At 40.4% G+C, this 6,826-nt stretch overlaps 1 protein-coding gene across 1 annotated transcript in view; it reads right to left on the reverse strand.

Annotated features, from left to right (window-relative positions):
• Positions 1 to 4,505, reverse strand: part of trim2a (tripartite motif containing 2a) — a 53,711-nt gene extending 49,206 nt beyond the window's left edge. The window contains exon 1 of the mRNA XM_017709373.2: positions 4,426 to 4,505. The gene's annotated coding sequence lies outside the window, so the exon portion shown is untranslated. The remainder of the gene's footprint in view (positions 1 to 4,425) is intronic.
• Positions 4,506 to 6,826: the final 2,321 nt, after the last annotated feature.

Consider the following 6,826-nt stretch of genomic DNA (forward strand, 5'->3'; position numbering starts at 1 on the left):
AATCAAAACTATAGTTTACAGTTTAAACTCAGGACGAGGCAGACATGAGTAAACCTGTTTTAGTAAACCTGTAAAATGTTGAAGCCAACTTTTGAACATTGCAGAAGCTTGAAAAAGTGGTCCCGGTTGCTTTCGCTTTCCCTCACGTTTTCTGGTATCCATGGATGATCAGGGGCCTGAGCACTAAACTGGTGACAAATCACCACAAGTTCTTCCCCCTGGATAACTAGATAAACTAGATCATATTTTTGAACAAATAAGAATTTAGCAACTACCCAATGGGTTCTACACTAAGAGAGTCATTATATTAAAAGGGAACTACAGATTTTTCAAAAATTCTATACAAAACAAAGTCCTTCAGAGTGGTTTAATGTGCCATGCTCTGTTCTACAGGAACTTGCCGAATTGGAGTTGTTCACAGTGGTGGTGATTTGATTGGATTGGAACCAGACGTCCACCTTTAGAAGCTCCCTCATAGAAAATGATTAGATGAAATGGTTAGCTATACACTGCCTGGTTTCTGGCACATTGTTTTATGATAGTTTTTCATAAAGTTTTGGCTTAAATTTATTTGAATTCATTTATTTCAATTGGATGTGGAGGGCAAAATAATCCCCAAAGAATATTTTTTTTCCAGATTTTCTACTATTTTACTATCATCATCATTGCATATAAAGACCCGGAAGGCACATAAAGGTTCACTGGTGGTGATGGATAGTAAATAAAATGGCTATGTTCATGCTGTAGACACGACGACCCCTGGTTCCTTTCACCACCACTGTAAAGAAGCTTCTCCACAATGAACCTTTTCACATCAAACCACGCTGCTGACTCTGTTCAGTCTCTGGTAATCACCTGTATAAGATGCATACAGCAGATAGAAATTACATTGAAAACACAGAAGTAGTTCTTTAAATCTTCTAGGCCTAAAACATTAAACTAGACCAGTCAGGCATGTGAGGTATTAATGGCCCTACACCACTCAGGTCAAACTCATCATTTATAATGGCCCAATTTCAATTTACATACACTTAACCTTAAAAGCCACCAGGCCCCCCGCCAAAAACAAAATCAATTACCACATACAGCGTCCCCCCATCAACACGCCAACCTGATGACATGTTAAATGGTGCGTTCAGCCATTTCACAGGCTCTGAATAGGTAATGCGGCAGACCACCACTGCTTATCCTAATATCAATCTTAATGTGGAATTCCACTTATTTTTCTAAATTTCGGAATAATACAATCACTGAGGTGTAAACAAAATCACTCAATCAAGAGTGTTTCTAGACAAACATACTGGCGGTGATAGGAACCAAATGTCTGAAGAGTTTAGTGTCTCTAAAATCTCCCTCATAGAAAGACACAGGAAATGTGAAATAGGCATGAATGCGCTGCCCGAATAGTTTTGGCCTAAAGCATAATTTTACAATACATTCACGGTGGTGAGATACATTCAGGGCATTCCAAGACAAAACAGAACCCAAAGAAAACTTCTTCTTCTTATTTTTGGATAGTAAATAAAATGGCTATATTGCGTTGTTGATATCGTGACCCCCAGTTCCTTTCACCACTGTAATAAATCCCCTACAATGAACCGTTTCTCACCAAACCACTCTGAAGACTCTGTTTACGTCTCAGCCATTCAATTGTGCACCGAATGTGGCTGGAATCGGTCTTTAAAACAATAGTTTTCATAACTTTGCCTTTACCCTAATGTAGCCAATCAGCCAAATAATGTCTGGTGCTTGAAATTGGCTTCTATTGTTACGTTAGCCTTACAGCTAAAGTGTTAAACCAAAGAGGAAAACGCCAAGCACCAAACGTGTCTGACTGACTACATTGGCTGTGAGGACAAAATTGTGCACGTTAGATTTTTTGCTAAATGATGGCTTTAAGCATATTTGAAGGGAACTATCGCTCATGTTAGGTCAGCCGAAGACAATTACAGGTCATGATGTTCTTCAAGGTCAAGGAACATCTGTCAGGAACGTCTGGAGATGCTGCCTAATTCATCAAGTCACTGACACAGACAATCAATGTTTAAATAGATCAAGACAATTCCCAAGAGTGAGTCAGCAAATTACAGCCTGCTGGGCGGTTTCACAGACATGCGTTTTCATATGAGATGTCACTACTGATAGTCCTACGATGAAGCTGATAGATCACATCCATTACATTAGATTACACTCATAAGTGATCTCCTCACCAATCATGCTCTCATATCTAATGTCCTCTATATGACTAGCATGAAAGGTAGCCATTAATGGGTGGGCGACTTGGCAAACATCATGATGCGTCATAATACATATCAAGATATTTCGTTTCTCTGAAGTTTGCGACCAAGTTGGAACGTAGAAACTGAATCAGCAAATCAGCTACAAATGAACAAGGCTATGAAAAGCTATATGGTGATGTTTAAACTGTTTTAGAGATGCGCCGCTACCCCTCTTCCCCTTTAAATATTGGTACGAATGCCTGGTCCTCAGTGTTTTGCCTACGCGGAGTATCTAACCTACTCGATAGGTGCCTATAACATTTATATGTTGTCTATAACTAACAGGCAATCTTGCGCACTATGTTTAGGATTCTAGCCTTAAGCCATGATCATGATTTATTGCTGATGCCCACACTGTATTTAAATGCCAGTATCAGTGTTTATACTGATGTAGTATTGGTAATGGTGCAACACCAAACTATCAGACCCTTTCTTTAAGGCTGTTGCCACAGGGCAACAAAAACATTCTTTGCATTTTTTGCCTGACTACAGCATAAAAGTGACTTTTTTTTATCACTTCTCTTTCAAAACCGAGGGCTTGATGTATAAATATGTATGCTTTTCCCTCTGATTGAATGCTTTCCTCCTGGTAGACAGGACCTTATTTTTCCACACACAGACACCACATGTTGAAGTCTAGCATTTAGCCCTTTTAAATTGTGTGTACAATTCTATTATATATATATATATATATATATAAACCAATAAAACCCTGTAAATGCAATCTGTGGGAAGTTACAATTACTTTTTAATAAACAGAACCTGTTTAGATGCTAGAGGTTTTATATAATAAGATAAAAGATCATCGTTGCCATATGGCAACAGCAGGCAACAACAGAACTGCAATCTGAGATGGGTCTGCAAACTGCAATCGAAATTATCACTGCTATTGGACACACTGGGCAGTGCCATTATCACTTTTACATTCCCATTTGATGACTTTATCAATATAATTACTTACATGCCTTTCTGTACACACACACACAAACGCTGAGTTCTAGACGCCATTTGTGGACAGTAGTGGAGTAATGCTATTACATGTCCACACTGTAACATCCCCACAAGCAATATTACACAGGATCCAATTGAAAGGCCAGCTTACATGAAGAGCTGATGATAAGAGAATATCTAGGCCACTCAGCACTATAAATACATCATCAGGTCTAACACAAGGGCTCTGAATATATGCCAAGTATGAAGATAATCACACCAAACTCCCAGCGTTTAAAGCAACTACAAGACATGAATTAAAACCTCGGGTGTCAAACAAAATATTAAAGAAAATGATGATCCTGTATTTATTTAGCACAAAATGGACACCAGAGAGAGACTTTTTACCTTTCATTTGGAGAACAGAAGCCAACGTAATACATCTAGCTAGCCAGGCAACCGTGGCTTTTAGCTTATTGTACTCCTGATCTCAAAATCATTTCTTTTCTTTGAGTAACTCATTCTCTCCACTGTAATGAAGATTTCAGGACGTTTAATGTATTTAACACATGGCTCCCATTCAGCTTTCATGCTCTAATGCTGCAGCGATCTGGCTTCCTTCTGCATCCACCAGCTAATGAAATACAAAAAAAACTCAAAGCAGTTGTAGTTCTTCAAGAGTTCCTCCCACCTTCAAGATACGTCATCAGAAGCGGATTCTCTTAGTCTCTAAACCGCAAAATCTCACTCTATAGACCACTAAAGGTGCCGCTGGTCGAGGTAAGTAACCGTGTTTGCGGAAGATGTAGATAGTTATGTTTTTCATTTTGGCCAGAGGGCCCCTTTAACACAATCAGGCTGACACAGAGAGTTGAACCAACACCTACAGCACAGAACTCACACCTACAGAGCCGAAGTCTGTAGTATTTAATTATTACCAAGCCCTCGGCTTCAACAGTGTAACTCATTTCAACACTAGAGGAATGTCAACTCCTTGGCTGCGTCCAAATTCGCATACTCCACCAGTCCTAGGTGGACACATTCACTACTGTAGTGTGTATAGCAGGCTTTGAACGCAGCCCAAACTACTGCATCTGTACTCAGACCAACACAGGTGACAATTTGTCTGTAAAGCAGATTTTAAACAAGAACCATCTTCATCTTCTTCAAATGTCATCGTAGAAATAAGACGATAAAGTCTAAAATCATCACTTACTGTTCTCCTGAAAAGCCAAACCTGTGCTCTGTGTGATCAGCTGGCGGCGTTAACGGGCTCTGATGCCCGGCCCCTCTCCCTGCAGGCAAATTGGTTTGCTCCACTGCACGCGGACGGGTTTAGTTGTGTTTTTCCCCACCCGTATTCCGACTAATCCCGCCTCCCGTGTGCTCGGATTGGCTAATCGTATCCGCCACCGTGTTACGATTGGCTAGTAGTTCCTGCTTACAAGCAGCACTCAATATCAGCCAATCCTAGTGGAAGTGGCGGGATATCACCAGCCAATCCGAGCGCAGAGAAGCTTGTTTTGTCGGAATCAAGGTGGAAAACAAAAGCGATTCCCGGCGGCTTTCAAACATTGATTGAGGCAGACTGTGTGAATTATTTATATGAATTGTGTAATGTGTGAAACTGAAACAGAAAGAAAACAGGGAGACATTATTATAGAACAACGACTATTGCTCTGTTACCAAGTTGCCAAAGTGAACTACATATCCGAAGTAACATCCGAAGCACCTAGGGTCCCTGGACAAATGGGGGGGGGTTCTGATCTCCCAGTTACCTTGGCAACTCCTCAGTGGCCTGCCCCCTAACCTTGGGGAGACGGTTGCCATGCCGACAATCCATTATGCATCAGCCCCATGAAAACCCTCTGAGGAGGGGAAACGGAGAAGAAAAGTTATTTGCATACCTTTTTAAATCCGGATTTTCTTTGATACGGGCAGAAAACTAGCAGCGGGTGCAGCCTGTACCCCCCTCACTCACACCCATTTTCATTATTGGCAAGGATAATCGCATAAAAGAGTCGCATTGCCAGCCTTTGAGAAGCCTGCTGGACTGGAAATGAAGCATTTGCAGCACGCATGACGGCACAGAGTGTTACTCTGTCCTTTTCTGTCTTTCTTTCTCTCGCTCCTTACTAGTTTCACATAAGCAAGAACTTTTAACAACAACAAAACTGAGTCATTTTTCCCTGATATTTGTGTGGATTTATGTACCAAAAAGCAGGTGTCATTCATTTTTTACACAACTTCATCCCTTGAAATGAAACAGTGTCTTTAAGACTGATAGATGTAAATGAGCTCATTCAAAACACATCCAGGCTGAAACACTTCCTCAAGACTTCCTCAAGATAGCTGTATTATGTATTCACACACACACACACACACACACACACACACACACACACACACACACACACACACACACATCTTCATCATCAATGATTCATCAACCATCAGGGCTGGTTAGGCATATCAAGAATTGTCAATCAAATCCAGAGCATAATAAACTCTCTGACTTCTCAAACGTTCTTCTCACACACAGCAACCTATACCCTTCTGAGCAGCTGGCTGAAGATCTGAAAATGAAGCTGATTGATGCCAACTAAGCATGGGAAGGCTAGAATTAGACATCAAACTGTTTCAAGCTCTCAATATCTATTGTCTATGTCATTAGGAAATGGCAGTTAAGGGGAACTGTGGAAGTCAAGACAAGATCTGGAAGTCCAAAAAAAAACTCTTCAGACTTCCTCTATAGGTGGGGTTAATTGTAACAAACTAAGGGGGCAGTTGTAACAGTTGCTTAAATGTTATTAATATGTCAACCTTATTACTGAAAAGCAAAATTTATCAAGTTGAGATGCCATGCGATCTAGTGTGCACCACATACTATCAGGTGCTTACCAGATAGAATTTGGGTGCTCACCACCATTGCTCGTCTGAGAGTATCTGGTGCACATCCGATATTTACCTAAAAAATTCACCACATCCCTTCAGGGTTAAATAGCCTTCTGAAAAATAAAACATTTTCTTCTTACCCCATGTTGATTCCTGTGTCATGAAACGTTGAAGTGTTATGATGTCAAGTATTTGACAGAAGATCTTTCTCAGACTCCAGTTTCATCACTGAGAAATCTGGAAATGTAGACAGGTGCAGTGAACACAAAAGAGATGACAGAGGGGTCAATAAACCAACAGGCCACTTTAATAGAAACCCACTGTAGCTCCACTTTGCTTATGTGCAGTTAAGAGGCTGTAGCCCATCTGCTGGAGCAATTAGTTTTAGCCGTCCTCTAGTCCTTCATTAACGGTCAGTTTCTGATGACAGGACTGATGTCCAGGTATCATAGGGTGAGAATGATCCACTACACAAATAATATCTGGACAACAGCAGCTCTGTGGTCTACAGTGTGTCAGCTGTACACATACAGTACTGATCAGAAGTTCTATCATTCATTTCCAGTCAGAACAGCCATTAAGTACATTCATTTTCATTAAGTACATTTAATTTTCACCCTCAGATATTAACATATATTGACAATGTTGTATGTATGACTGAGAAAGTACACTCCTCGGCAAAAAAAAAAAAAACGACCAATATATATATATGTATATATTGG

Source organism: Pygocentrus nattereri, chromosome 22 (assembly GCF_015220715.1).
Source record: "Pygocentrus nattereri isolate fPygNat1 chromosome 22, fPygNat1.pri, whole genome shotgun sequence".
NCBI classification, from domain to species: Eukaryota; Metazoa; Chordata; class Actinopteri; order Characiformes; family Serrasalmidae; genus Pygocentrus; species Pygocentrus nattereri.